General features: G+C 46.9%; 1 pseudogene; it reads left to right on the top strand.

Moving 5' to 3' along the window:
- The first annotated feature begins 9,146 nt into the window (after window positions 1–9,146).
- On the top strand, window positions 9,147–20,259 carry LOC128828454 (adhesion G protein-coupled receptor E3-like; annotated as a pseudogene).
- Window positions 20,260–21,235: the final 976 nt, after the last annotated feature.

The raw sequence follows: 21,235 nt of genomic DNA, 5'->3' as shown, positions 1-21,235 counted from the left end.
ATGCAGGAGGGGGCTCCAGGCTGGGACCAAAGGGTTTGGAGTGCAGGAGAAGGCTCAGGCATGGGGCAGGGCACTGAGATGCGGAAGGGGAGGCAGGCTTGGGGAGGGAGCTTGGGTACAAGGGGGGTACCCAAACTGGGGCAGGGGGTTGAGGGTGGGGGCTCTGGCTGGGCGGACGCTTACCTCAGGCAGCTCCCAGTCGGTGGCGCAGTGGGGCTAAGGCAGGTTACTGCCTGCCCTGGCTCTGCGCTCGTCCCGGAAGTGGCCGGCATGTTCGTCCCAGAGGCGGAGGCGCAGCCAGGTGGCTCTACGTGATGTACGCTGCCCGCGCCCGCAGCCACCACCCCCACAGCTCCCGTTGGCCAAAGGGGGGTGCGAAGCTGGTGCTGGGAGCGGTGGCAGCACTTGGTGCTTGGCTGATCGCCACTGCATCTAGGGGCCGGACATGCCAGCTGCTTCCGGGGAGTTGCGCAGACCCAGGGCAGGCAGGAAACCTTCCTTAGTCCCACTGCGCCGCCAACCAAACTTTTAATGGCCTGGTCAGCGGTGCTGTCCGGAGCTGCTAGGGTCCCTTTTCGACTGGGCATTCCAGTCGAAAACCAGACGCCTGGCAACCCTAGTATCACCAGCTAGTCTTATGAGACAGGGATAAATCACGCATACAAATCATGCATCAAAGTAATGAAATGGGCTACAAATGCAATAAAAAATAAGGCATTTAAAAGCTTAACAAATGGAGGGGTGGTGTGCGTGCCATTTGGTCTAGGGCCGGCCCTGGATGCCAGTCCTCAGTGCCTCTCAAGATTTAGCTCCATTTGTAGGATTTCCAAGTGCTTCTAGTTTCTCCCTTAAAGTAATCATGATCACAATTTTCATTTGCAATTCTGTAATACTAACAGCTTTTTAAAGGGGAAGCTGCCAAAAGGACAGACCCAGAGTTACTGCTACTTCATTCTCCCTCATGCCTTTCTGATAGACCTCCAGGTACTGAAGTCCAGTATAGGAAATCTCCAGCTACTGCTTTCTGGGCCCACCTCTGGCTTTTCAGTATGGCCTAGTGACACTATTAAAAGACCTCTCAGTGGGACATGGCAGCAGAAAGAGGTTCTTGTCCACCATGGGACAGAGTATGAGCTGACTAAAACTTGAATACCCTAAAGAGTTTCAGAGGGAGAAAGAGGGAGTGAATGAATAAACAAACACAGAAAAGGAGAAATTATCCCTGACACCGATTCTTCCCTGTTCTCAAAATTCTGGGTTTTCCCTTCAGGGCCTGTTTAGAACCTGAGGTGTATCCACCCCTTTGGGCATTCCGCTACTCCTCATGACCCGGATGCAGTGAACCCCACATTAGCGTCCAGATAATGCTGCTGTGAGCTTCCAAGCCAATACCAGCTTCATTGCAGACAATCTGTATGGGACTCACTTATTATGGGCAAAGAAACGTTACACAAGGCATTATGTTTCACTAACCGGAGAACTTACCAATTGTGTTTGTCCTCTGGACGCTTGCTGGTGGTAGAAACCAGAACAGTCCAAGGAAGAAAAACACTTGAAAGAAGATGAACAAAACTCTAAGATATGGCAATAAACATCACAGGGAGACATTACTAAATAAAGGATTCTAAGCATCTTTGTATGAGTCTGACCCTAATCTCAGTTACACTGGTGTAAATTTGGAATGACTCCATTGGTTTACTTTTATTAGAGTTACCCTGGATTTATTCCTGGGACCTAGGAGATCAGAATTAGGATCAGGGAGTTGGACCTCATTGAGGTGGGGAGAATGGAAGCTAGGCACTGGATTTTTCCATTCTAGACTCATCCTGTGATGCTCTGTAGGAGGCATCTGGGAGTCGGGAGTCTGAGTGGCTTCTGAAAGCCCTGGGATAGGTTGTCATGGATTCACAGGGTCTGGTCTATGCTGCAGCCTGTAACCAGTCCCTTTGGAGAGATCCCTGTAGTGTGCTGGGCCCAAGGACCTAAACAGTTCCACAGGGGCAGACCTTTGGGTGCCAGCAACCCCTGTCATTTTCCATGGCTCCCTGTAGTAAGTCCAGCAGAGTCAGATTCCAGTGGGAGGTTTGTTCTTTACTCCTTCAGGGAACAATGCTCTCAGTGAGTATTTGCAGTAATGCCAGGCAGCCTTTTCAAAACAAGGTAAGAATGTATTAGCCACTTGGCCTACAGAATCTGACAGTCCTTACTTTAGCATAGAGAGGCACAGAGTAAGATATGCTCCATGCTGACCAATGCCAAGACTCCCATGGGCCAGGCTGCTGTAGGGCAACATGCACAATAAGTTTGCAGGAGAGCATGTATCTTGCTAATCTCTTTAACCAACAGTTGGTGCTGCAGCTGCTCTTTGTCCACCTGTGAAGCCCAACTAGCAACCGAATGTCCATCTACACCGCACAGCAGCCTGCAGCAGCAAGACTCAGAACCAGCTCGACAGACTCGGGCTCGTGCGACTGTGCTGAAAGTAGCTGTGTACACAGAGCTTCTAAGTTGTGGCTTGGACGGGAGGTCAGGCTCTGAAGTGTAGGGAGGGGGATGGGCCTCGGCTGGTCCAAACCACAACTTAAAAGTGTGTCTGCACAGCTATTTTTATCATGGCAGCACACGCCCAAGTCTGTCAAGGTGGGCTTGTAGAGTCCCTGCCACGGGCTGTGTAGATGTCCCCTGATAGGCCAGGGAACCTCCAAAATACCTGAGGACAGAACCCTTCTGGCTTCCCCTCCCTGGCATCTCCAATTAGTTGCCAGCTGGCTACTCCCAGCTATTCAGAGGATAGCGGCTTGCCTGCCACACTCTCCCCTACATCATGGCTCTGTCATCACTAACTCGGCTCTACTTACTTGGAGGAAACGCGAAGCCTCGGTGTCCCATGGCTGCTCAGAAGACAAGTTCTGGGATTATGACTCTTGCAGCTTCCTTATTAACTAGAAACAAGACCAAAAACAGAACTGACACACACTCGGTCACAGCATCTTCCTCTTTAGTCCCCTTATCTCTGGTGTCTGGAAACAGAGTCTTTGGGCCAAGTTCACCTCACTGGAGTCAGTAACTGATCCCACTAAGGGGATGGGCCCTTTATTATTTATTATCTTCCCTAACCCCTGCAGTGTGCTGGGTGCCCTCACAGGGCAACAGGGAATCAGACAGTCCTTATGCTGCAGTTTGTGAAAGAAAATGTACAATCAAATGAAGTAAAAATCTTAAGCAAATCTGCATGTGCCATAGAATCTCTATGGATAGAAATTTTATGCTCTAATAAGAATATAACATTAGGGATCTATTATCGACCACGTGACCAGGACGGTGATAGCGATGATGAAATGCTAAGGGAAATTAGAGAGGCTATCAAAATTAAGAACTCAGTAATAGTGGGGGATTTCAATTATCCACATATTGACTGGGAACATTTCACTTCAGGACGAAATGCAGAGGTAACATTTCTCGATACTTTAAATGACTGCTTCATGGAGCAGCTGGTACAGGAACCCACAAGGGGAGAGGCAACTCTAGATTTAGTCCTGAGTGGAGCGCAGGAGCTGGTCCAAGAGGTAACTCTAGCAGGACCGCTTGGAAATAGTGACCATAATACAATAGCATTCAACATCCCTGTGGTGGGAAGAACATCTCAACAGCCCAACACTGTGGCATTTAATTTCAAAAGGGGGAACTATGCAAAAATGAGGGGGTTAGTTAAACAAAAGTTAAAACGTACAGTGACTAAAGTGAAATCCCTGCAAGCTGCATGGGCGCTTTTTAAAGACACCATAATAGAGGCTCAACTTCGATGTATACCCCAAATTAAGAAACACGGTAAAAGAACTAAAAAAGAGCCACCGTGGCTTAACAACCATGTAAAAGAAGCAGTGAGAGATAAAAAGACTTCCTTTAAAAAGTGGAAGTCAAATCCTAGTGAGGCAAATAGAAAGGAGCATAAACACTGCCAAATTAAGTGCAAGAATGTAATAAGAAAAGCCAAAGAGGAGTTTGAAGAACGGCTAGCCAAAAACTCCAAAGGTAATAACAAAATGTTTTTTAAGTACATCAGAAGCAGGAAGCCTGCTAAACAACCAGTGGGGCCCCTTGATGATCGAGATACAAAAGGAGTGCTTAAAGACGATAAAGTCATTGCGGAGAAACTAAATGGATTCTTTGCTTCAGTCTTCACTGCTGAGGATGTTAGGGAGATTCCCAAACCTGAGCTGGCTTTTGTAGGTGACAAATCTGAGGAACTGTCACGGATTGAAGTGTCACGAGAGGAGGTTTTGGAATTAATAGATAAACTTAACATTAACAAGTCACCGGGACCAGATGGCATTCACCCAAGAGTTCTGAAAGAACTCAAATGTGAAGTTGCGGAACTGTTAACTAAGGTTTGTAACCTGTCCTTTAAATGGCTTCTGTACCCAATGACTGGAAGTTAGCTAATGTAACGCCAATATTTAAAAAGGGCTCTAGAGGTGATCCCAGCAATTACAGACCGGTAAGTCTAATGTCTGTACCGGGCAAATTAGTCGAAACAATAGTTAAGAATAAAATTGTCCGACACATAGAAAAACATAAACTGTTGAGCAATAGTCAACATGGTTTCTGTAAAGGGAAATCGTGTCTTACTAATCTATTAGAATTCTTTGAAGGGGTCAACAAACATGGGGGATCCAGTGGACATAGTGTACTTAGATTTCCAGATAGCCTTTGACAAGGTCCCTCACCAAAGGCTCTTATGTAAATTAAGCTGCCATGGGATAAAAGGGAAGGTCCTTTCATGGACTGAGAACTGGTTAAAAGACAGGGAACAAAGGGTAGGAATAAATGGTAAATTCTCAGAATGGAGAGGGGTAACTAGTGGTGTTCTCCAAGGGTCAGTCCTCGGACTGATCCTATTCAACTTATTCATAAATGATCTGGAGAAAGGGGTAAACAGTGAGGTGGCAAAGTTTGCAGATGATACTAAACTGCTAAAGATAGTTAAGTCCAAAGCAGACTGTGAAGAACTTCAAAAAGATCTCACAAAACTAAGTGATTGGGCAACAAAATGGCAAATGAAATTTAATGTGGATAAATGTAAAGTAATGCACATTGGAAAAAATAACCCCAACTATACATACAATATGATGGGGGCTAATTTAGCTACAACAAGTCAGGAAAAAGATCTTGGAGTCATCGTGGATAGTTCTCTGAAAATGTCCACGCAGTGTGCAGAGGCAGTCAAAAAAGCAAACGGGATGTTAGGAATCATTAAAAAGGGGATAGAGAATAAGACTGACAATATATTATTGCCCTTATATAAATCCATGGTACGCCCTCATCTCAAATACTGCGTACAGATGTGGTCTCATCTCAAAAAAGATATACTGGCACTAGAAAAGGTTCAGAAAAGGGCAACTAAAATGATTAAGGGTTTGGAACGGGTCCCATATGAGGAGAGATTAAAGAGGCTAGGACTCTTCAGCTTGGAAAAGAGGAGACTAAGGGGGGATATGATAGAGGTATATAAAATCATGAGTGATGTGGAGAAAGTGGATAAGGAAAAGTTATTTACTTATTTCCATAATACAAGAACTAGGGGTCATCAAATGAAATTAATAGGCAGCAGGTTTAAAACAAATAAAAGGAAGTTCTTCTTCACGCAGCCCACAGTCAACTTGTGGAACTCCTTACCTGAGAAGGTTGTGAAGGCTAGGACTATAACAGAGTTTAAAAGAGAACTGGATAAATTCATGGTGGTTAAGTCCATTAATGGCTATTAGCCAGGATGAGTAAGGAATGGTGTCCCTAGCCTCTGTCTGTCAGAGGATGGAGATGGATGGCAGGAGAGAGATAACTTGATCATTGCTTGTTAGGTTCACTCCCTCTGGGGCACCTGGCATTGGCCACTGTCGGTAGACAGGATACTGGGCTAGATGGACCTTTGGTCTGACCCGGTACGGCCTTTCTTATGTTCTTATGTTTTTATGTCGTTTACACTCTCATGGGATATCTGACACACCAGGTGAGAGTTGTATACAATTGGTGCTGAAATAAGATGAGCAAAGAAGGGTTACAAAACAAAGATCAGACGAAAAAACAATGAGGAGTCCTTTTGACACCTTAGAGACTAACAAATGTATTTGGGCATAAGCTTTCATGGGCTAAAACCCATCAGATGCATGGAGTACAACATACAGTAGGGAGGTATAAATGCATAGCATATGAATAGATGGGAGTTGCCTTACCAAGTGGGATGTCAATGCTAACGAGCCAATTCAATTAAGGTGGAAGTGAGCTATTCTCAACAGTTGACAAGAAGGGGTGGAAATCACTTTTGAAGTGCTAATGAGGCCAATGTAAACAAGGTGGCCCATTTCAAACAGTTGACAAGAAGGTGTGAGTATCAGCAGGGGGAAATTAGTTTTTGTAGTGACCAATCCACTCCCAGTCTTTATTCAGGCCTAATTTGATGGTGTCCAGTTTCCAAATTAATTCCAGTTCTGCAGTTTCTTGTTGGAGTTTTTTTGTTGAAGTATTGCCACTTTTAAGTCTGTTATTGAGTGACCATGGAGATTGAAGTGTTCTACTGGTTATCTACAATGTACTACTGTTGCAAAAAAACAACAACATAATAATAACCCATTCAACCACTTTCTACCCTCAAATAACCCACGTTAAGGAAATGTAGCTCTCTAGTTACTTTCACATAAGAGAATAAGAATCTACTACTGCTGCACACTAGAGAAGCATATCCTTTAGTTAAAAGGGTCCAAATTCATGCTTTTAGTGCAGAAGATACTAGGTATAATCCCTGCTGATGACCCACAGTAGATAAATAGCTAAATTCACTCCACACTGCAACCCAGATCTGGGGGTTATAGTGGATTACAAACAAAAATCTGAATCAACAATGTATTACTGTTGCAAAAAAAGAAAAACCCATAATTCTGGGATATATTAGCAGGAGTGTTGTAAGCAAGACATGAGAAGTAATTCTTCCACTCTACTCAACACTGATAAGGCCTCAACTGGAGTAGTGTGTCCAATTCTGGGCACCACATTTCAGGAAAGATGTGAATAAACTGGAGAAAATCCAGAGGAGAGCAACAAAAATGATTAAAGGTCTAGAAAACATGACCTGTGAGAAAAGATTGAAAAAATTGGGGTTGTCTAGTCTGGAGAAGACTGGGGGCGGGTGGGGAGGGGAAACACACATGATAACAGTCCTGAAGTACATAAAAGGTTGTTATAAAGAGGAGGGTGATAAATTGTTCTTCTTAAGAACTAAGGACAGGACAAGAAGCAATGGGCTTAAATTGCAGCAAGGTAGATTTAGGTTGGACATTAGGAAAAACTTCCTAACTGTAAGGTTAGTTTAGCAGTGGAACTAATTACCTAGGGAGTTGTGGGATCTCCATCACTGGATGTTTTTAAGAATATAAAAAAATTGAAAGATTTGTTGGGCAAATGGATGAGGGGTAAAAAGGTGGCAAGTTTTGAAGGAACGCTTGATCTTGTTGCTCAAGAGCATTTCTTAAGCATATGTAAGGCCGAAGTAAAGCAGTGTCTATGGGACAAAGATGTAAAGACTGTGGATGAGATGGCTTTTTTAGCTGATGCCTTTGAACAGCATTGAAACTGCTTCAAACAGCAGTTTGTTCGAACATTTTGTTACTTGAACAAAATGCTTTTATTTCATTTGACCAAATTTGACTTGTTTTGCTTTGACTTATAAACACTTAAAACCTATCTTTGTAGTTAATAAATCTGTTTGTTTATTCTACCTGAAGCAGTGCATTTGGTTTGAAGCATGTTAGAGACTCCCCTTGGAATAACAAGCCTGGTACATATCAATTTATTTGTTACACTGATGAACGCATATAAGCTTGCAGTGTCCAGTGGGCATAACTGGACACTGCAAGATGGAGGTTCCTAGGGTTGTGTCTGGGACCAGAGATATTGGCTAGTGTCATTGGGTTGCACAATCCAAGAAGCAGCTGACATACCAGAGGCTGTACGTGAACAGACCCAGGAGTGGGGGTTCTCACAGCAGAGCAGGGTAAGGCTGGCTCCCAGAGTCAAGGATTGGAGTGACCTAGCAAATCACCAGTCCAGATAACACCAGAAGGGAATGTCACAGTGGCACAGAAAACACGATGTATGTGCAGCTTGTTACTCCAATTGGAGTTCACACTTTAAGCACTGATATTTGTGATTTTAACTGAAACTTAAGTGCAGTGGCTAAGAACAGTCTGGAGGAGGTCACAGTTTTGTTATTTTCTGATTGTTTATTTCGGGTGAGGGAAATAAGCACAAGAAAGAAGAAAAATGACTACCAGTGAGGCAGCTACAAAACTAAAGGTGGCCAGACTGGAAGCTGCGGAGAATAAAAAGGACTGCGAGTTTCAAATGTGGTGGGCAGGGAGGCAGCCAGGGAGGTGGATGCACACAGAAGGGCCATGGAAGAAAGAGAGGGAAGAAAGAGAAATGGAGAGAGAAAAAACACCAACTGGGCCTATTAGAGAAGCAGAACCAGAACTCCCCAGCCCCAATGACTCTCATCACTCCAAAAATACACAAATGGGAACACTTATGTCCTGCATACAGTGAGGATGATGACATTGCTGAATATCTGACTACCTGTGAAATGCTGTGTGTAATACATGAAATCCCTGATGATAAGAGAGTTTCTACCCTGATTGCAAAATTAACCGGTAAAGCTCAAAATGTATTCAGTGGAATGTCTATTGAAAATGCTTTAGATTATTGTAAATTTAAAGATACTGTTTTGCGAAGTTTTCAGATTACCCCTGAAACATATAGAGTTAAATTTAGGAATCTTAAGAGGGATATTGATATGAGTAATGGGGAATATGTAAACAAAATGAAAGATTTGTTGGGAAAATGGGTGAGGGGTAAAGAGGTGGCAAGTTCTGAGGGAATGTTGGATCTTGTTGCTCAAGAGCATTTCTTAAGCGTATGTAAGGCTGATGTCAAGCAGTGTCTATGGGACAAAGATGTAAAGACTGTGGATGAGATGGCTTTTTTAGTTGATGTCTTCGAACAGACTCAGGCATCTATTGAGGGCAGGCCACAGAAAGAGGGGTTTAAAACTGGTGGGAAGGGAGGCTTCCATTTCTCCCCTGGACTATTTAGAAAAGATGGATGAGCACAAGTCCATGGGCCTGGATGCTCTGCATCCGAGGGTGCTAAAGGAGTTGGCGGATGTAGGTGCAGAGGCATTGGGCTTGGCCATTATCTTTCAAAACTCAACAGTGTTGGGGAGGTCCTGGATGACTGGAAAAAGGCTAATGTAGTGCCCATCTTTAAAAAAGGGAAGAAGGAGGATTCAGGGAACTACAGCCCAGTCAATCTCACCTCAGTCCCTGGAAAAACCATGGTATAGAGGGGGAGGGATAGCTCAGTGGTTTGAGCATTGGCCTGCTAAACCCAGGTTTAGGAGCTCAATCCTTGAGGGGCCACTTAGGGATCTGGGGCAAAATCAGTACTTGGTCCTACTAGTGAAGGCAGGGGGCTGGACTCAATGACCTTTCAATATTCCTTCCAGTTCTAGGAGATAAAATCTCTCTCTCTCTTTATTTTATTTATTTTATTTTGAAGCACTTAGAGGAGACGAAAGTGATCAGGAACAGTCAGCATGGATTCACCAAGGGCAAGTCATGTGTAACTAACCTAATTGCCTTCTATGAGGAGATAACTGGGTCTGTGGATGAGGGGAAAGCAGTGGACATGTTATTCCTTGACTTTAGCAAAGCTTTTGATACGGTCTCCCACAGTATTCTTGCCATCAAGTTAAAGAAGTATGGGCTGAATGAATGGACTATAAGGTGGATAAAAAGCTGGCTACATCATCAGGCTCAATGGATAGTGATCATTGGCTCCATGTATAGCTGGCAGCCGGTATCAAGCGAAGTGCCCCAAAGGTCGGTCCTGGGGCCGGTTTTTTTCAATATCTTCATTAATGATCATTCTGGAGGATGGCATGGACTGCATCCTCAGCAAGTTTGCAGATGACACTAAACTGGGAGAAGTGGTAGATACTCTGGAGGGTAGGGATAGGATACAGAGGGACCTAGACAAATTAGAGAATTGGGCCAAAAGAAATCTGATGAGGTTCATCAAGGACAAGTGCAGAGTCCTGCACTTAAGACAGAAGAATCCCATGCACTGCTACAGACTAGGGACCGAGCGGCTAGGCAGCAGTTCTGCAGAAAAGAACCTAAGGGTTACAGTGGATGAGAAGCTGGATATGAGTCAATAGTGTGCCGTTGTTGCCAAGAAGACTAACGGCATTTTGAGCTGCATAAGTAGGGGCATTACCAGGAGGTCGAGGGACGTGATCATTCCACTCTATTCGACATTGGTGAGGCCTCATCTGGAATACTGTGTCCAGTTTTGGGCCCCACACTACAAGAAGGATGTGGAAAAATTGGAAAGAGTCCAGCGGAGGGCAATAAAAATGATTAGGGGGCTGGAGCACATAACTTATGAGGAGAGGCTGAGGGAACTGGGATTATTTAGTCTGTAGAAGAGAAGAATGAGGGGGGATTTGATAGCTGCTTTCAGCTACGTGGAAGGGGGTTCCAAAGAGGATGGATCTAGACTGTTCTCAGTGGTGGCAGATGACAGAACAAGGAGTAATGGTCTCACGTTGTAGTGTGGGAGCTTTAGGTTGGATATTAGGAAACACTATTTCACTAGGAGGGTGGTGAAGCACTGGAATGGGTTACCTAGGGAAGTGGTGGAATCTCCATCCTTAGAGCTTTTTAAGGTCAGGCTTGACAAAGCCTTGGCGGGATGATTTTGTTGGGGATTGGTCTTGCTTTGAGCAGGGGGTTGGACTAGATGACCTCCTGAGGTCCCTTCCAACCCTGATATTCTGTGATTCTATGATTCTATAATTACACCCGAGACCTTTCGGCAGCAGCTCCGAAAGGCGACCTACCCTCTAGGGGCCTGACCTCGCACTGTTGCCCATGAGCTAGAGGACCTCTGCTGGTGGTGATTGCTTTTTACAGATCCAGACTAACACAGCTACCCCTCTGATACTTAAGGTTTGTAATGATACCTTACAAGAGACCATTTGCATAAAGCATATTCCAGTTACATCATATTCACACTCATAAGCATATTTTCATAAACATATAGAGTGCAATGTCACACCCTCCTCCTCAACTTACTGCCGGAGTCTGACACTGTCCATGGTGGAGGCAGTACATGTAAAATCCCTGTTTGTCGCTGGTCACACCCCCTTCCAGTACCTTTAAACCCTATGATGGCATTCATAGGTGTCCTAGAAAGTTCTGGTCCCTGGGTGCCTGAAAACATGATGGGGTGCAGTATTGCTAACACTATGCATGCATAACTGGGACCTCAGTCTTGCAACTTAAACTTCCCCTGATGAAGTCTAAGCAGATCTGAGATGACAGAATCAGGACCCAAGGATCTTTTACACAATTTCATTTCCTTTTTGACAAGTTCGGATTCCCTTTGGGAACAAAAGATAATTAGGATGACTTTGAAAGAGATACTTAGCTATACGAATAAGGCCATTTGGTTTTTCCTCCACCATTCACAGTACATTTCAAAGAGAGATGAATACCGAGATATCCCACATTTACAATTCATTTAAATTATATCAGAATACAGCATAGACAGGGACTGTTGATTACATTGTGAACCCTACTCATACATATGTAAACACACAAAAACACAAACATTATCTCCCTACATGTTTTTTGAGGGTTATTTATTTTACAGGATGTTTAACCCTTTCTAGCCATGCATCACACCCCTTCTGGAGCCTTTTGCTTAAAATACAACCCTCTCTGTAAGCAAAATTCTTCCAGGCTTTTTCTGTCGGGATCCTGATCATGGGTCACTCACTGTAACTGATTTTTAACCCTTAAACTCTCCAATATAAATATTAAATTTTGACAAGTGTGTGGTTCCGATCCAAAAACCCAATTAACCTGTGGTAATGTGTATCCAAGCACAACTATGCCACTGTGACGGGTTCGGTCACAGAGACTCCCTTGGGACTGTCACCTGATGTGCTGAGACTACCTCTAAGCCCGTTTTCTCTGGCAGTTTGGGTCTCCAGAACCCTGCCTTGTTCAGCCAGACATGCAAGCCTCCTGCAACACAGACCCAGGGTCTGAACCACGCCCCCAAAGTTGCAGACTTAACTGAAAACAGCTTAAAAAGTGCTCCTATCTCCATCACACAGACACCGAGCTCCAAATCGGATCCAAACCACAAATTCATCTGTTTTACTTACTTTAAAGCTTATACAGGGTAAACTCATGAATTATCCGCCTTCTATAACACTGATAGAGAGATATGCACAGCTGTTTACTCCCCCAGGTATTAATTACTTACTCTGGGTTAATTAATAAACAAAAGTGATTTTATTAAGTATCAAAAGTAGGATTTAAGTGGTTTCAAGTAATAACAGACAGAACAAAGTAAGTTACCAAGCAAAATAAAACAAAACACGCAAATTTAAGCCTAATACATTTAAGAAACTGAATACAGGTACATCTCACCTTCAGAGATGTTCCAATAAGCTTCTTTCACAGACTAGACTCCTTCTTAGTCTGGGCCCAATCCTTTCTCCTGGTACAGTCCTTGTTAGTTCCAGCAGGCATCTTAGGTGAAAAGCAGTGGATTCCACAAGACTGAGACCCCTTTGTTCTGTTCCATCCACTTTTATAGCTTTGGCACAAGGTGGGAATCCTTTGTCTCTCTCTGGGTTCCCACCGCTCCTTTTAAATGGAAAAGCACCAGGTTTAAAATGGATTCCAGTATTATGTGACATGGTCACATGTCCCGTGAGACTCCTAGTCTCCATTCTTCCAAGACTGGCCCGCATGTCTGCAGTGGAGGCTTGCAGATAAACAGAGTAAATGGGAGCCATCAAGATTCCAAGCCATTATTAATGGCCCACAGTTTGCATAATTACAATAGGACTTCAGAATTATACTTCATATTTCTAGTTTTAGATACAAGAATAATACATACATAGAAATAGGACGAACACACTCAGTAGATTATAAGCTTTGTAATGATACCTTACAAGAAACCTTTTGCATGAAGCATATTCCAGTTACATTATATTCACACTCATAAGCATATTTTCATAAACATATAGAGAGCAATGTCACAGCCAGCTGTGCACAAACTTCATTGGTTGGTTGGGGCCTGGGTGCACAAAACCTGATTGATGTGGTGCGGAAGGGAGGGAGGCAAGTGCATGCACGCCTGATTTTGAGAACCAGGGGCATATAACCCTTTCTCTGGCCAGAGCTACCATCTCGTGCAGCAGAGAAGAGCTCAAGTGCAGCTGCTGGATAAAATATTTTCCACCGGCAGCTTCTCCCCCCAATTTTCTCCCCTACTGGGACCTGCAGTTAAACTTGAACAACAGATTGAAAATGAAACCCACAAAAGGAAGGAAATAAAAAGCACAGCCAGTTCCCATGACATGGCTCCAACTTCTCCAGCACAGTCACACTGTGTCATTACCACAGCTTCCATGCCCCACAAGCCCCCCCGAAACACCAGCCGGGTGCACTCAGTGCTCCCGACACAACCAGCCACTGCATCAAACATCCACAACACTAGTGCTGCTGGGGAAGAACTGCTCTGGCGAGGGGAGAGCGTTCCAGTTGCAGTGCGTGGTCTGTGATGTGTGGGGACGTGTAGCTCAGCCTATGCTGGGAGCCTCACTAGCCCTTGCAGTCTGGGCTTGGCCTCCTGCATCAGCTCAGTGTTTTGGCTCAGACAGCCTCTGCAATGAGCCTGAGTTGAACTTCCCCAGGTTGGACATAGAACACTTCTGAAGAACTTCCTCATTCTCGTTAATTGCCCCTTCTTGTCCCTGGGCTAGTTCTGGGCATGACGCTACGCCCGAGTGTGTGGAAGTTCATCATATAAAGCCAGATCCTCAGTTGGTATAAATTGGTGTGTTGACTCCAATGGATCTTTGCCCATTTTACCAACTGGGGACCTGCCCCACAAGCCTGCTCCTTCCCCACCCCCCTCAGAGGCCTGGGGGTGGGCTGCGTACCACAATGTCTAGGGACAGCCCTGGGTGCTTGACTAAAGCATCTTCCAGAAAGACAGTCAGTCTGGATTTGAAGACTCTGGAACTGGTGAATTCCCCTCTTGATCTTCATTTTGATATGCTAAACAGACAGAGCTCTTTAAGTCTCTCACTGTCAGGCAGAGTGGGAGAGGGACAAGGATCTGGGCCAGAATGGATGGATTCCCGGGGAAGTGGTTTCACAGTGGGAAGATCTGTCACTTCCCCCCTCCCAGGTACTGAGACTTGGCTCGTCACAGGGAACTGCAGTGCGGACAGCGAGGCCGTCAGGCTGAGAGCTCAGGAGGAGACAATGGACATTCACTGTGATACAGTCACCATGGCAACTGCACAAGGTACCATCCAGGGGATGGAGATGCCCAGGGACCAAACTGCAGCACAGAGCAATTCCCAGGCACCAAACCCCAGTCCTGGTTCTATCTTTGCTCTGTCCCCAGGATCCCCAGGCCAGGACCCTCGTCTCTGGCTCCAGCACTAGTGTGGACCTTGCTGACTGAGCCAGTGGTTCTCAGGCTGTCGACCATGGGACTGTGCAGACACCTTCATTTCTGGTTGTCTCACAGAGGTGGGGGCTCAGAGGGGAGATGGCTCAGCAGAGGGGCTCTGTGATATAAAGTGGGCCCAGAGAATGGAAAGGGGAGGGAATTCATAGCCCAGCTAAACCCCAGGCTGGAGAAGAGCATCTCCCTGGATAGGGACCAGAATAACATTTTCCCTCAACTCCCACTTTTGGGCTGATATGACCTAACTGAGAGTTTGTCCACGTGGCAAGTTACTGCACTGCAAGTCAGGTTGTGAATCTCCAGCGCACCAGCTTGCGGCTCAGTAAAATCCCCTGTGAGCATTGCTGCAGTTCAGGGTGCTACAGCAGTGCCCTCAAAGGATGTTATTGCGCAGCGAGCTGGTGCACCATAGATTCTCCACCTCGCTTTTACAGGCTCCAGGTATTAAGGTCAATAACTTGTGCTTGTCTAAATTGCCGAGTGCCTTTCAGAAGGGCAGTCTGTCTGGATCTGAAGACAGCATGGGCTGGAGAATCCAGTGGTTCCCTGGGAGTTTGTTCCAATGGTTAATTGCTCTCGCTGTGGTGTCTTATTTCCAGTTTCCTTTTGTCTGGCTTCAGCTTCCAGATGTTGGTTCTTGTTCCCCTCCACCCCTCCCCGCCCTGAGACATGAACAGACTTCTCTCACCTGACCTGTCCAGGGGCCCCAAACTGCAGCTACATGGAGACAAACAAACCAACACCAGACAACTTGCCAAGTCCCTCTACCTCCAACCCTGGGCTCTGCAGCTATGCTCTCTGAAATTCCCCTGCTAGCCGCACCTGGCTGGCTCTTTCTTCACCTTCAGCGTCCCTATCTCCAGAACGAGGTATCATCTCCTGTTCCAACAGGTTTCACCGCTGTTGCTTTTATTACTTATTCCACCCTGGACTCCATCATTAACGAGACATTTCTCAGTGAGGGGAAATCTACCAGCTGGTGAGAAGCTGAGGAATGTTCGGCTGAACTCCAGGGTGGTGAGTGGGGCCATCAGAGACCCATTCACCTCTCCAGGCCTGTGAACTTGACCCTGCACCATAGAGAGGTGTGTGGAGATCCCCTCACGTTGCTCCCTGTCTGGGGCTCCCCTACTGAGTGTTTGGATTGTGCTGCCTTTCTGGGCTCCCACTGGGTCTGAGACGTGGACAGACCTCCTTATTCCTGATGCACTGGGGCTGTTTTACTAGGGGATGTTACACGGGTTCACATCGTGTCACACTGGGTTATGATTCATCGTACAAAGTGCTCATGGGGTTCAGGGAATCAGCATGAAACAGTGCTTTCTTTGATACAGAAATGAGCTGGGAGCGGGGCAGTTGTACTCCTGCCATCTACTGGATGGAACGAGACTAGCTCGGCCATGGGCCACATGCCCTGTAGTGCTTCTAGCTAACAAGGGCTCTCAGGTAGCAAGGACTTTGCTTTTGGAGCTCTGGGATCTGAGTTCTCTCTCCACCGTCATCATAAAATGACCCATGGGCACTGGGTGCTGTTTGGGGAGAGTCATGGGGCACTATGTTGCCTTGAGTTTGTTACTGTTTGGGATATAGACCCACAATAACAGAAACAACATTGTCTCAGTGATCTCATGAGGATGATGATGGTGTTATTGTGTTTCCAGGCAAAGACAGCCAAGGAAGAGGCTCTCTGCATCCACTGGAAATTCATCACTGGCAAAGGCACCTGGTCTCCAGCTGGCTGCACCGCTCTGCACACAAAGAGCACTCACACCACCTGCAGCTGTGACCATCTCCCCAGCTTCGCTCTCCTTAAGGGTCCCACCGCAGTGGAGGTGTCTCACTCTCAGACTCAGCTCAAAGGGCTGGACCCTGAGCCACTGGTGGCTTTTCTGGGGTAATGTCTGAGTAGGAACCTCAGGATCTCAGGGCCAAGCGGGCTGGGCTGGGCTCACTGGTGATTCTCCCTTTGCTGTATTACAAAAGAGTTACCCACTGACCATCGTCACCTACGTGGGACTGACCCCCTTCCTGCTGTGCCTCCTCCTTGCCATCCTCACCTTCCTCCTGTGCTGCTCCATCCACAACAGCAGCACCTCCCTCCACCTGCAGCTCTGCCTCTGCCTCTTCCTGGCCGACCTGCTCTTCCTCACCATGGTAATCCGCAACGGCAGTCAGGTACGGCCTGATTCTCCCCTGCTCTGTTCCTCCACTCTCAGCAGGGCTGGGGTGTGTGGCTTTGAACACCTTTGTGCTCCCTGGATTCTAGGCTGTGCAGGACACAGAGGGGATTCTCGGGGGGATGTTTCCACCCCCTGTTAGGCCCCTTCACACTGGGCACAGTGGACTCAGTCTCCCCATCCCCAGGAGTTTGGCCAGTTCTATTCCTGTGTCACAGGAGAGGAATTGAGGCATAAGGAGACTAAGTGACTTGCCCACTATTACCCAGGGAATGTGTGGCAGGGCTGGGAACAGAACCAGGATCCCCTGACCCCTGCTCTAACCACTAATCTCTGCTCCTTTCCTGCATCTGGGTCATGGAGCGCTATAACTGGAGAGCTGTGCTAACAAGAATCCCAGTGTGACCCCCCAGTCAGGTCTCCCCCATACACAGCATTTACCTTCCTCGCTGCAGTATCCCTAGACTCTCTGTCTCCCCCAAGTGGTGTGCGCTGTCATTGCTGGCTTCCTACACTATCTCTTCCTGGCCTGCTTCACCTCGATATTCTGGTTCAAGAAGAGATTCATGTCTCCGTTCAGCTACGGATTCCCAGCCCTGGTTATGGCTATTTCTGCAGCATTCAACCCAGATGGCTACAGAACTCCCCGACAGGAAGTGCAGACCCGTCGCCCTCCCCAGTTACACTAAGCTGCCACGAGCACTGTAGTTGAGTTGCCCACCTGCCATAGATCTACAGACCTCACCCTACTAATGATCCCAGCTCAACTCCCAGGTCCAAGACTGGGTTTGTGGTTCTCGTGAATAAGAAACAAATGACCTTCTTCCTGTGTACTAAGCCCTGAGGATCCCCTCTGCCTTCTCCCTCCTCTAAAATGAGGAACTTCCACTAAGAAGGGTGTGGCTTCTTCTAGACACTCCAGGCGAGCTCCTCGGATGGTGTAAATCAGCGTAGTTCCACTGCTTTCAATGCAGCTAAGCCGATTTACATCAGCTGAGTCTCTGGTTCTCCATCAATACTGCACGAATCTGCCAGAGAGAGAGTAATCTGCACACTCCGTTGGCACCAGCAGGCCAGACTTGCTCACATCTCTCTTATCTCGCTCTATCCCCCCAGGTTCTTATTCCACACCCATCACCATGGTATCTGAGCTCTGAGTGTTTACACCTGGATTAACTCCATGGATTCTTATGGAGTGTCTCTGGATTCACACTGGTATAACTGGAGTCCACACCTGGCTCTGGGACTGTGTTCAAGGTTTTCAGTCTAATCCATTTTTTGTTTCAGGACACAATCCCCGTCTCTGCTCCAGTGGCTGAAAAGGGGTAATATATTCATATTAATGTCACTGAGCTGGGATAATGTACTTCTTCTTCCTCCCTGCCTGTAGCTGCTGGCTCAGCCTGGAGAGAGGCTTTCATTGGAGTTTCCTGGGTCCACTCTGTGCCATAATCCTGGTGGGTACCTCACAGAACCACAGGGCCCCATTCTCCTCTCACCTCTGTGACCCCATTGATTTCAGAGCAGCCAGGAGGAGAATATGGCCCATAAAACACAGTGAAAGAGTGTTAGGTCCCACATGGCTCATCTGCTTTGGTTAGTCCTGGGATTAGTCCCTGTGCTGTATCCCCAGGCCAGAGCCTTTACATGGGCACAGCTCCCACAGAAACCAGTGGGAGCTCACCTTGAGGATAGCAAGAGTTTGGTCTAGTCCAGTTACTGACCCAAGGAATGAGGAAGGGAAGGGCTGAACCATGCAGTGTTTGGTGGGGGAAAGGCCCTACGTTGGGTAGAGTGAAGATGACAAAGTCCATGCAATTTCTTCCCCAGGTCCCGGGGATGCGGAGATTAGTTACAGCCTGAAAGTGGCAGGGAAGAGCCTAGAGACAGGGCGCTGGAAACTCTGACTCAGATCCTGCTCTCAGTTACACTGGTGTAAACTGACCCCACTGGAGGCTGGAGTCACTTTTTTAACTCTGAGCAGAATCTGGCCTCTGTGATCCCATTGATCCATCTCAGCCCTGGCTGTGCCATCAGCTCCGTGCATGGGGAGGGACCGAGAGCAGCCAGAGGATATTACAGGAGAGGGGATGAGCGGTCCCTGGTTCTGCAGCATTTGGATCGGTCCCTGGGATCGTTCTATGCCTCAGTTGGAGTCATCAGCCCCAGATGAAATGTTTCCACAGATGACATTCTTTGCCCTGACCCTGTGGATCTTGAGAAACAGACTCTCCTCCCTCAGCACAAATGTGTCCACTCTCAAAGACCACAGTTGAGAAGGCAACAAAGCAATCCTGGAGGGTCAGATGCCTTGGTTTGGAAGGTCCTTGGCACCGGGCGGGAGTGAGAAATTGCAGGAGGGGAACAGCATATTTAGGATCCATTGGAACGAATTTCCAGTGTGTTCGCATTGACAGTAACCCTGTCCCACACAGGAAAGCCGGGGCCAGTAGCTCCACCCCGCTCTGTCCAGATCCTCCTGACCCAACTGCTCTCCATAGGGTTATTGTAACTGGATCTCTCCATCTGCCTTTATCCAGGTTACTGATCTTTAAAGCCATCACCCAGCTCTTCATTTTGGGCTGCACATGGAGCTTTGGTCTCCTCCAAGTCGGCGCAGCAGCCATGGTCATGGCGTATTTATTCACCATCGTCAACAGCCTGCAGGGAGCCTTCATCTTCCTGGTACACTGTCTCCTCAATCGCCAGGTAACTCCCGTGCCTGTCATCAACCCACCCCCCCAGCACCTTCAGTAGTCTCGAGGTGGCCATGTCTGATCTTCTCAGCGTTAGTTACATAGTGCAGTGACCATGTCCCTCACTCTCCAGGTGAGAGAGGAGTACAGGAGATGGATCAAGGGATTCCGAACGTCCAGCACGAAATCTCAGACATCGGATCCATCCATGTCTGCTGTCCCCACCACCAGCACCAAGACGGTAAGAGGTCCTCTGCTCTGTTCCAGTACCAGCCTGTGAAACAGTCATCTGTAGCTGGGTCTCATTACTGCTCTAACGGTGCTTTGTCCCCTGAGCGAGCCAGGATTTGTTATAAGCCAGCTGGGAATGTCATTAAGAGTGTTAGTCAATCGCATCGTGATTGAAGGGTATCCTACATGTCTTAGGCATCAACACCGAATGATCCTTTCCTAGCAGCTCCACATTCCCTCTCCTTGTCTCCACTGAGAACTCTGGTGGTCACTGATTGCCGACTGTGTGGGTGTTGTTGGCACTTGCAATGTAATGATCTGGACGTATTGGATCAGGATTGTTTCCTGGGGCTGAAACCTTGTCAGTCCAGATGGACCAGGCCCAGTGAGCAGTCAGCACTTCGAGGAATATCCTTTAGGTCCTTTACCCATATTGAGTAAGGAGCCGGGAGCTTAGATTTTTGTCACCAATTTGTACATGACACTCACAGGGGCTTCAGACCCCATCATCATGTTGCTGCTTTTCTTTCCAGGAATGAAGAACATGGAGGAAAAGGGCAGATTCTTGCGTCTGACGCACCTCCCTGCTCCAGTCCAGCACCAGACACTGAAGCCTTTGCATGGAAGACAAAATTGTTGCTTTATTGAAAACAGCTGATAGCTGCTACTTGTTGGCTTATCTGTGTGTGAGGTGGGAGCCGGGGAAGAGAGAGGACTTTGTCTCTGCTGAGCATGATAAGCCCTCTTAGAACCCCACCAGAAGCTGGACCAGTCCTCATTTCTGACAGGAGGTGCATGTGAGGGAACAGACAATTCCCTGGAGTGTTCGTAGCAGGTACAGATGGAGCACGTTCACCATTGTCTCCGGCTAATATGTCAGACGTGTTAGTCATGTAAAAGGAGAGATGTTTTGTTGGAGGCAGGAGGACAGTTTTATCGACAGGTCAGTTAAAGCAGGATGCACAGCTCCTGAGATTGGAGGAAATCCATTAACCTATTAAGTTTGAATCTGATGAGGACGTCTGGTGAGGAGGCAGAACCTAGATCCACTATGGGGATGAGGAATGGTGCCAGGAGCACGTTTGCAATTGGGGAACCTTTTGCCCTTCACACGGATTGGCTCAGAGTCTTGCTTCATCTTAACACACCCTCTCCACACCCAGAATCCGTAGGGTGTCTGTGTGTATTTTAATGTCATGCACTGCATACCCCTTCCACATATGGGGCATCTGTGGCAGAGTCAAGAACAGACTGCAGATCTACCATCCCACTCCAGGTCATAGCCTGCAGATCAAGCAGAGAGCTGAGTCCTACTTTAATCAACACTTCGTTGTACAGCTACATCTCAACCCAGCCCCTATTACCGCCAAGGGCCAATGTGCAGTGAAAGAGGTGCAACTTAAATCTATTTTTAGAAAAACTTGTACTGAGTTAGGCCCTGAGCACACCTCCTTTTTGGAAGTTCACAGCCACTTTTTCTGCAGCTCTTCCGAAGTGAACAAGATCGCTGCACTG

This window comes from Malaclemys terrapin, chromosome 23 (assembly GCF_027887155.1).
Source record: "Malaclemys terrapin pileata isolate rMalTer1 chromosome 23, rMalTer1.hap1, whole genome shotgun sequence".
Lineage (NCBI taxonomy): Eukaryota > Metazoa > Chordata > Testudines > Emydidae > Malaclemys > Malaclemys terrapin.
This window is presented reverse-complemented; position numbering and strand designations above follow the sequence as displayed.